Source organism: Peromyscus californicus, unplaced genomic scaffold (genome assembly GCF_007827085.1).
Source record: "Peromyscus californicus insignis strain IS unplaced genomic scaffold, ASM782708v3 Scaffold_24__1_contigs__length_46423439, whole genome shotgun sequence".
In the NCBI taxonomy this organism is placed as follows: domain Eukaryota; kingdom Metazoa; phylum Chordata; class Mammalia; order Rodentia; family Cricetidae; genus Peromyscus; species Peromyscus californicus.
In genome coordinates this window covers 3,480,050-3,489,066 of record NW_026294535.1, presented here as the reverse complement: position 1 = coordinate 3,489,066, position 9,017 = coordinate 3,480,050, and the positions used below count along the sequence as shown (strand labels likewise).

Below are 9,017 nucleotides of genomic sequence, written 5' to 3'. Positions count from 1 at the left end.
CTAGCTCCCTTCTGTTCCTTGTGCTTGTGATCTGTGACATTTGCTGACAAGTGACTGCCTGGCCTCTCAGCAGTTCCTCCTGAGGCCCAGGGAGGTCAGGTGACTTTCTCAAAGCTGCCTCCCTAGGATACTGAACTGCACTATTCGCACTCCCTGAGGGGCATCTCACCCCTCCTGGGATGGAGAAAGATCGCCTCATTTGGCCACTGGAGGCCAGCAAGAGCACTGGCTTGCTTGCTGCAGCAACTTTCCCTACCTGGCTGGCGAGGGAAAGCCGATGGGGAGGGGGAGGAGCGGCGGGAGGGGCGGGCCCGGGTGCGGAGCCTTGTTGCCCCAGCCAATGGGCTCCGCAGCGCGGGGAAGCCTGGCCGCCCGGCGGAGGCGCTCGCGCACTGTGCGGGGCAGAGGCAGAGCGCCCCGGCTGCAGCGCGTCCGCGGATCTTGTAGCTGGCGGCGCCGGTCCGAGGTACCCACCGGCCACCGTAGCTGGCACGGTAAGCCACAGCAAAGTCGACTTTGCAGGGTTTCTGGCCATAGGGAGCATCCACCCCGAGTCCGAGCCGCTGGGGCGTCCTCCCGTGGTGCTGTGTCCCCAGAAGCTCCCTCTCCGTTTGGCGGGATGCGGGTGAGCCATGGGCCCGGAGCGCCACCCTCCCTTCCCAGGCTGCTGCTGCCGGGCCCTGGCTCCAGTCCCCGTGTGGCACCAGAGCCCGGGGCTCCCAAGGCTATGGCTTCTGAGGTTTCCACCCAACATCCAAATGTCTCCTGGGGAAGAGCTTGCTCCGGGAAGCTGAGAACCGCTACAGATGCCGGTGCTCAGCGTTGGATTCCACCACCTGCCTTATGTCTGCAGTTCCCTCACGACCTGTTGCCTTGGGTCTGGGGCTCAGATCTGTCGTGCAATCTCCTATTTCCAGCTAACCTGGGGGCACAGGAAGAAACCTCGGAGGGTTTCCCTTGGCCAGGCTAGGAATAGAGACGAATACTGACAGAGCGTCCCGGTTATTTATTCACGACTTACTTGGCTGAGTGCCAAACATTGTGCTCAGCTCTAGCTGCCTGAAGGGAGTCTCGGGAGTTCATGGGGGCTTACAGGGATGAGAGGAGGGGTTCCAGTGTGGTGTAGTGCATGGGGCACTAGATGGGTAGATCGTGATGCGGCCAGGAAGGCTCGGAGGTCGCTATTCAGTGCAGACTTGCAGAGATTGGAATTTGCCAGCCTGAAAACTGTGGAGGCGGGGGCGTCAGGGACCGCACGAATTTCAGGTAGATTTTCTTATGTGCAGATGAAAGAAGCGAAGGAGGCCAGAACCTCAGCTAATCAAACAGCAGATTACTCAGTAGGACCGGGACTTGTGGGTGGGAAATAAACTGCGAGGTGGAAGGGCTTCTTGAAATGTGCACAAGTCTGAAGATGCAGCCTTACAAGTTTGTCCTCAGATGTAGGAGGAAGAATTCAGTCGGTCCCGGGGCCACTTTGCCGGTTCCGTGGGCAGTGTTGGGGACTGGCATCCACTAGCTGGTAAGTTGTAAAATGCTGTTTGTTCGAGCAACTTGGCTACAAAGACTCTAGCCCCTTAAGGCTGACTGGCCAGGAGCCCTGCACCTGCTTCAGGGCATGGATTCAGGCAGGGAGATCTGCCATGTGATGCTTGCTTCTGAACTTGCATGCAATTGTATATTGTTTTTGGAGGTTGCGACCTCTATCTTGTCATCAGTGATTGCCCTTGGGGGGTTACATAGAGTACCTGTGCTCTCCTTCTGATCTCTGGGTCCTATGTACAGACTTCTGCCTTACCTGGGCTTGCCTTTCTATCTGCCAAGGCCCAGGGGCTATTGTTGGAGCAAAGCCATATAGAGGCTGGTATAGCAGCAGCAACAAAGACTCACAGGAAGTGAGACCATAGGGCCACTTTATTTATCTATTTGCCTTGAAGACATTATCGGCATTTGAACTCCCCCCCCCCAGTGTGTGTGTGTGTGTGTGTGTGTGTGTGTGTGTGTGTGTGTGTGTGTGTTTGTGTGTGTGTGTGTGTGTGTGAGAGAGAGAGAGAGAGAGAGAGAGAGAGAGAGAGAGAGGACATCATTGTTGCCTAAGTTGTCACAGGCAAGGTTCTTTGGTTGAAAGGTCAGAGATGTTATGCTAGTTACTTTTAATTGTTAATTTGCCACAACCAGAATTACCTGGAAAGAAAGTCTCAATGAAGGATTGATTGTCTAGATCTGATTGGCCTGTGAGCATGTCTGTCGGGCATTGTCTTTATCAGTAAGTAGGTTGATGGGCAGACTCAGCCCATGGTGGGCAGTGCTCTTCTCTGGGATCCAGTTCTGGACTGTGTGAAGTGTGGCAGAATTGAGCTGAACAGTAGGCATGCATTTATTCTTTCTCTGCCTGTGGCTTGACTAGCTCCCTTAAGCTCCTGCCACCTTGACGTGCCCCCAAAATGGGCTGTAGTCTGGACTTAAGAGCTAAAATAAACCCTTTCTTCCCTAAGTTGCTTTGTGATTTTATCACAGCAACAGGAGTGGACCAGGAACAGATGCTAAGATTTCTGTATAGAAGGGTCCTTGAGTCCTTGAGAAGTAAGTTGTTTTACTGTTGAGTGGGTACACAGCTGGGGTAATAGAACCAGGCACAGGCAGACTGGATGAAGGAGAAATGGGGGGGCTCAAGCCATCCACTGAGGCTTTTGACTGACCAACCAGTGGGTGCAGAATGCTCCCAAGAAGGGAGCACTACTTTAGTTGTTCCTTTCACCAAAGAGTTTCTAAATAGGGGCTTACATGTGAGCTATGAGCAGTCAACACCCTTGGCTGCTGGAAATTAGGGAGTAACAAGCATCTTGGTCTTGGAGGAGAACATGAGACTTTCCCCATGGCATCGATTCTCTTTGTCATTCAATGGCTTTGGACCAGCCTTATACATAGAGGTCACTTAGAAAGTGTTGCTCTGACCTTTGACTTTCTTTACTACCTGTGAAAGTAAATGTTGGGCTTGAGTTTTTATTACTATGAGGCACCTCTGCTAGTATCCTAGAGTCCCCAATGACTGTGGACTCCTGCTGAGTGCTTGCTTTGTATGTGTATCCTCTCCTGGTTGTCCCACAATACTCAAAGTTACACACTTTTATTCTTGATTCACAGTCATCTCAGTGTTTCTCAAGCCTAATAGAGTCCCTATTAGGATAACAGTGACAGTATCTGTCACAGCATGTCACTCGTTAAACTTCAGGAAATGCTTTCATTGATGAGTCACTATTGATTCAACCACTTAGGACTCCAATCAGTCTGTTTGGAGAGCCATCCACACAGCAGGGGCTGTCCCAGGCAGGGAGGTACAGCTCTGTCTGCTAAGAGAGAGAGGGTGATAGGCATTGCACACTTGAATCCTTCAAAAGAAAATGTTGAAGGCCAGACCACAGCTTAGTACAGTCAGGAGATGAGAGAGGAAAATTGGGCTCTTTGCTTGAGTGATTCTTCATGCTTTGTAGTTCAATGCAGCCTCCTTGGAAAGACTATCTTATGTGAAACAGATACCTGCCCTTTCCTCTCCCTTAACAGCGCTTTTAATTTGTATTCTCTTCCCTATGTTGGTCTTCATCACTACACCACAGGCTGCAGGAAATAGAAAGATGTTTTATCCCAGGACCCAGCAGTGTTAAGCATATATGTCTTCACTACATGTATGTGTGGATAGTTGGGGTATGAAGACTGAACCCAGGGATTCATCCATGCTAGCCACACACCCTACCACTGAGCTATGCCCACATCCCAGCACACATTTCCTGAAGAATAAAATGAATGGTGGATTTGCTTCACAGGATCACCATGGAAGGTCACTCTGTGTGTGTGTGTGTGTGTGTGTGTGTGTGTGTGTGTGTGTGTGTGTGTACACAATTTATGCTGATACCCAGTACTCAGAAATGCTAAGATCAGGAAGCATAAAAAATAGCTTGCCTATGGACCATGAAGTGGAGGAACGCGGCCCACTGTGGCGGAAACATAACTCAAGGAGTGCTTCAAGCCACTTGAGATGCATTTGAAGTTGCTAAGCCTTGGAGGCATGCTGAGCTCAGATTTTACCCAAAGTGCAGTGAAGTCAGTGAGGGGTTTAAACCTGAGTAATGACCTGATACAATGCTATGTGTTTGTTGGTTTTTGTTTTTTTTTTTTTTTTTTTTTTTTTTTTTTGCCTTGCCTCAAGGAGGTAAACTCTGTAAAGAAAGGCCCAGTTACTATAGTAAAATGAATAGATGACCTAGCTTATGTTTAAAAAATGTCCCAGGAACTACTACTAGAGAGGATAATGAAGTACTGACACCAGCTAGAAGTTAGGTGAGCGAGATATGGATGTCTTGTGTAAGCCGAGGGAAAGAGCAAAAGGATTTGAACTGTATTTTGGGCACAGAACGGATAGGATTTGGGGCTACACTAGATTGGAGGTGTACAGAAAAGAGAAGGGTCAGAGGTGAGTGTCACACTTATGGTTTATGATTGGATGAATGAATGATGTCTATCACAGGGTGAATGGATGAACAAAATGTGACATGTGCACACAATAAACTATTAGTCACGAAACAAAGTACTAATAATGCATGCCACACTGTAAATGGACCTTGTAAAAGTTACAAAAATATAAATAAATGAGGGCAGACATAGGGCTGTGGATATGGTTTAGTGGGTGCAGTGGTCTCTGTATAAGCATGAGGAGCTGAGTTCACCCATGTAAAACGGCTGAGTGTGGTGGCACGCACCTATAACCCAGCACTAGTGGGTAGAGACCAGGAGCTTGCTGGCTAGGCAGCCTATCAGAAACAATGAGCTTCAGGCTCAGTGAGGGCCTGTCTCAAAAAATAAGGTGGGAAGTGATAGAGAAAGACATCCCGCTGTTGACCTATGGCCTCTGTTCATGCGCTAGTGGGCGAGTGTACAAACAGAATCTTGCACACACACAGAGTGTGGGCATTAGAAGCCAAATGCAGCACAATGCCATTACTCATATATGTAAATCCTGGAAGGAATCATCGTTTGTCACAGGCTGAGGAGAAGCAGGAATGGGGCCTGAGAGCAGATACCTAAAGGGTTCCCTTTGGAGCAACAGTGAGACCTTAAAACTAGGTAGAGAGAGTGGTCGTCTACAGTATGAAGCTGCTAAATGCCACTCAGCCACGCACTTCAAAGTGCTTAGCTGTGCACCATGTAAAATTCAATTCAATTTGTAAAATGATTAGGTGGATGGTATGGGCATTTTAACAGTGGAGAGACTGTGTGGGGCTGGACTACCCAAATGCATCATTTATCCACGAGAAACATGTGTTTGGTGTGGGTCTGGAGTCCAGCAAGTGAGTCTGGGCTGGCATGGAAAGGGCAGTTTTCAGCTCTCAGATGTCAATTATGAAGCAGATGAGTTCTTGTGGCAAAGGGTATGGAGGAAAGCATGAGATCCTGGGCCATTATTTCATGGGATGCCCATGGCTACCCTATGAAGAAGATACTGTGGTCCAAAAATACACCTCCCACATTAATCCATATACCCAAGATTAGACTGTTAACTCATGTGGGTCTCTCAGGCTCCCCTCCCTCTGCCTTTCTTATTCCAACACCATGATGCCATTTAGAACTCCGACAAAAGCCTCTTCCACTGGCCCCACTCTCCCTGTCAGCCATGACTGAGTATTCATATCTGGCAGGCACTGTTCTGGGCATGTGTGGGTGGAAAGGGTAGACACAGCTCTGATCTCATCAAGCTTATTCAGTAAACAAGCAAGTGCAACTCCCAGATACAGGGACCTGAGAAATACCCAGCAAGGCCCTCTCTCCCAGGTGTGGAAGGAGGAGAGCTTCCTAGAGAACATGATGATGAGGCTCAGGTTTACAGTAGAAGCAGAAGGAATGAACTTGAGAGAGAATGTGATTTCCAGAATGGCTGGCTGCCTCTGAATATACCTGTCTGAGAATTCACTTTTCAGTCCTCAATTCTTCTCAGGTTCAACAACTGTATCAATATTTTCTGTTATCTTGCATACCACGCAAGACAAACGCAAACTGCTAATCAAATGGCCTGGTTTAACTTTAAGTGGGAACTTCATGCTGGGTATACTGGTGCATGCCTTTAATCCCTACACTCAAGCTAGAGGCAGGTAGATCTCTGTGAGTTCAAGGCCAGCCTGGTCAACATAGCAAGTTCTAAGACAGCCAAGACTATGCAGTGAGACCTGGTCTCAAAAAAAAAAAAAAAAAAAAGTGGGAAATTCATGGGGCACCCACAGCCTGGCCTTCAAAGTGACCCCCAGCTCTTGGGCAAGTGACTTAGGATCTCTTTTATCCAGTGCAAGTGACTGACCCCAGAGCCTTATGCAGGGTAGGCTGCTGCTCTGTTGTGAAGCCCATCTGTAGCCCTCTTTAAACTTCTTATTTGGAGAGACACAACCTCACTCTGTTGCTGAGGTTGGTCTTGGACTTACTCTGTCGCTCAAACTAGTCTTGAACTTGTGATCCTCCAGCCTCAGCCTCCCGAGTAGCTGGAATGGCAGACCTGAGTCAGGAGGCCTGGCTGAACCTTACTTGTGAAAGATGGCCAGTAATGTCCACTGCCTGGGGTAGGATATGAATGAGAAGAGACAGTAAGTGTTGGGTATGTTATATGTGCTCAGAGAAGTATCACTTCCCTTGGCAAGGAAGGGTTCTAAGTGCCCTCTATTCTTTATACTGTTAAAATAGCCGCACACCCTCAGAAGGTTGTGGTGTAGATAATTTGAGGCATAGTACTACAAACTACGTGTTTAGAAAGCTCTTCAGAGGAATCAGATGAAAACGAGTTTAAGAAACACTGGTATAAGCCAAATCCTTTTTGATTTGCTAAGTAGGAAGGGGTTAAGCATCTAAAGATAGGATTTTGCCTTTTAGGAATTTTTAGCCAATGAGGGGGCTCGCTGGTGATGTAATGCATGGGGCCGGCACTCCATTGGTTAAGTGTATTGTTTCTCTGGCTTCACTGAGAAACAGAGCTGGAACACAGGGGTTAATCATCATTCTCTCTCTCTCTCTCTCTCTCTCTCTCTCTCTCTCTCTCTCTCTCTCTCTCTCATTCCTCCTCTCCTAAGTGTGAAGATACAGCAGAGTTCTGCACACTGTTGGCATTTGCTTTCCAATAAAAGCCATACTCCCTCCTGCCTCCCTCCCAAGTAGAGCACATGTTCCAGTAGTACTACAGAGGAGGACCTAGGAGGGGGAGGAGGAGTGGGAGGAGGAGGAAGAGGAGGAGTTGTTCTCTAGATGAAAGAGAGCCCCTTTGCGGGGCTGTAGCCTCTCCTTGCCACCTGGGATGGGCACGGCTTCACATGCCCCCAGTGAATTGTTTTAACAGCCATCTGCTTCTGAGCATTGTTCAGCCTGGCAGGATCCTCAGAACTAGGAGGTGAGCCCAAGGACCTGGAGGAGGGAGTGGGCCTGGGAGGGAGGGGAATGCATCTGGGTAGAGGGAAGAAATAGCCCTAGGCTAGGGGTCAGGATGAGCTCTGGCCAGTGGCTGCCACTGGCCTGCAGTGAGATCTCAGGAAGGCTGATCTCCCTTTCTGGGTCTATTAGCCAAAGTGCACATGGTTCTGGCAGACACTGGGAAGGCACTGTGCTCAGGAGGAGCTGGGGTCAGGCTTGTTCTTGGTCTAGCTTTCTGTCAAATGCTCTCTAAAGATAAAGGCTTTGCTGCAAGCCAGGATGGGAGGGAGCTGGTGTGCCAAGGAGCCACCTTTAAAGCAAACCCTTCCTTATATTGTCTGTGCTCCCTCCTTAGTGCTCTGCCCCAGCAGACTATGGAGTAAGATTTCTCCAGACATTTGCTGAATGCACTCAGAGAGATTTTTATCTTGTTTGCCGAGATCCTTCAGGTCCCTGACCTCTGAGTTACCAATGTGGCTGAATGAATTTGGAGTACTCTCGGACTGTTCAGGCTGGGCTGCAGAGAATGCCTCAATTCCTTTTATATTGTGGATAGCACAGTTGTGATGGTTTTCTTGGGTTGTTAGATTGTTACCGCAGCCTGAAACCCCTCCCTACCTGTCCTGAAAGGATTCCAGTGTGTACATGTCTGTTTCAGCGGGTAAACTGAAGAGAGCAGATGTGGGCATACGTGTGGGGAGCAGCTGGGAACTGCTGCTAGCTCAAAACTCTGCCTTTCTTTCATCTCCTTGGTACTTCAAGACATTCTTTCATCCCATGCACACACTATGACACCAACCCTCTGGTGCACCCCCTCCCCATGCAGAAGTAAAAAGTTCAGCAACTTTTCAGAATGTGGTCATGCAAGAGAGGGTTCCAAATTTCTTTAGGGGGAGTGGAACCTACAAAGGGTTCTCACTGTGTCTTGTGCAGCCCTTGGTGTCTGCCACCCCGTGTTCTCAGCCAGGCTTTGCTGATGTCCTTGACCTAAGTCAACAATGTTTTCTGAGCCTCGGTCCTTTTGTCTGTCCGTCACAGAGGTGGGAGTGGGCAGGAGAAATGAGTTTTTTGAGCCTCTAGCTCAAGGTACTTGTGCTGTAGAGAGGATGAGCTGCAGAATGAGGGTGTGAGCTGAGGTTGATGGTAGACTATATTTGGACAAAGGTCGTGCACTGTGTCTCCTGGGTGAGAGGGGAGTTACAGTAGTTAATCACTGTATTTTTCTCCCATTCCTGGGAATGCGTGAATGAACTCCACTGCACAGATGTGGAAAGTCGAGGCTATCAGAAGTGGAGTGACATGACCAAGACCTTCCATCCACTTAGTGAATAATAAGGCTGATCAACAAACCTGTCCAGGAGACACTCTGGCATGACAGCAAGTTGCAGGGGGAGGGGGCTGGAGATGGCAGCCTTGTCTGCCTTTGCTTATACCTTGTTCTTCATTCTAGAAGCCACGCCCCAACTTTGATATAGGTCAGCCCAGCCTGATAACTGTGGTTTGTCTGGTTTACTGTCTGAGATAGCTACAGAAGATTACAGTACCCTGAATCTGAAAGGAAACCTCGTGTTCCACAGACC

At 48.8% G+C, this 9,017-nt stretch overlaps 1 protein-coding gene across 8 annotated transcripts in view; it reads left to right on the top strand.

The window, feature by feature from the left end:
• The first annotated feature begins 363 nt into the window (after positions 1–363).
• Syn3 (synapsin III) overlaps positions 364–9,017 on the top strand; it is a 454,398-nt gene continuing 445,744 nt past the window's right edge. For 5 of the 8 annotated variants that reach the window (XM_052752956.1, XM_052752962.1, XM_052752963.1 and 2 more), the window contains exon 1: positions 364–494. The gene's annotated coding sequence lies outside the window, so the exon portion shown is untranslated. Of the gene's footprint in view, positions 495–523; positions 626–684; positions 1,523–7,109; positions 7,418–9,017 lie in introns of those variants that run through there. The other 3 variants (XM_052752959.1, XM_052752958.1, XM_052752957.1) reach the window with 3 other exon arrangements.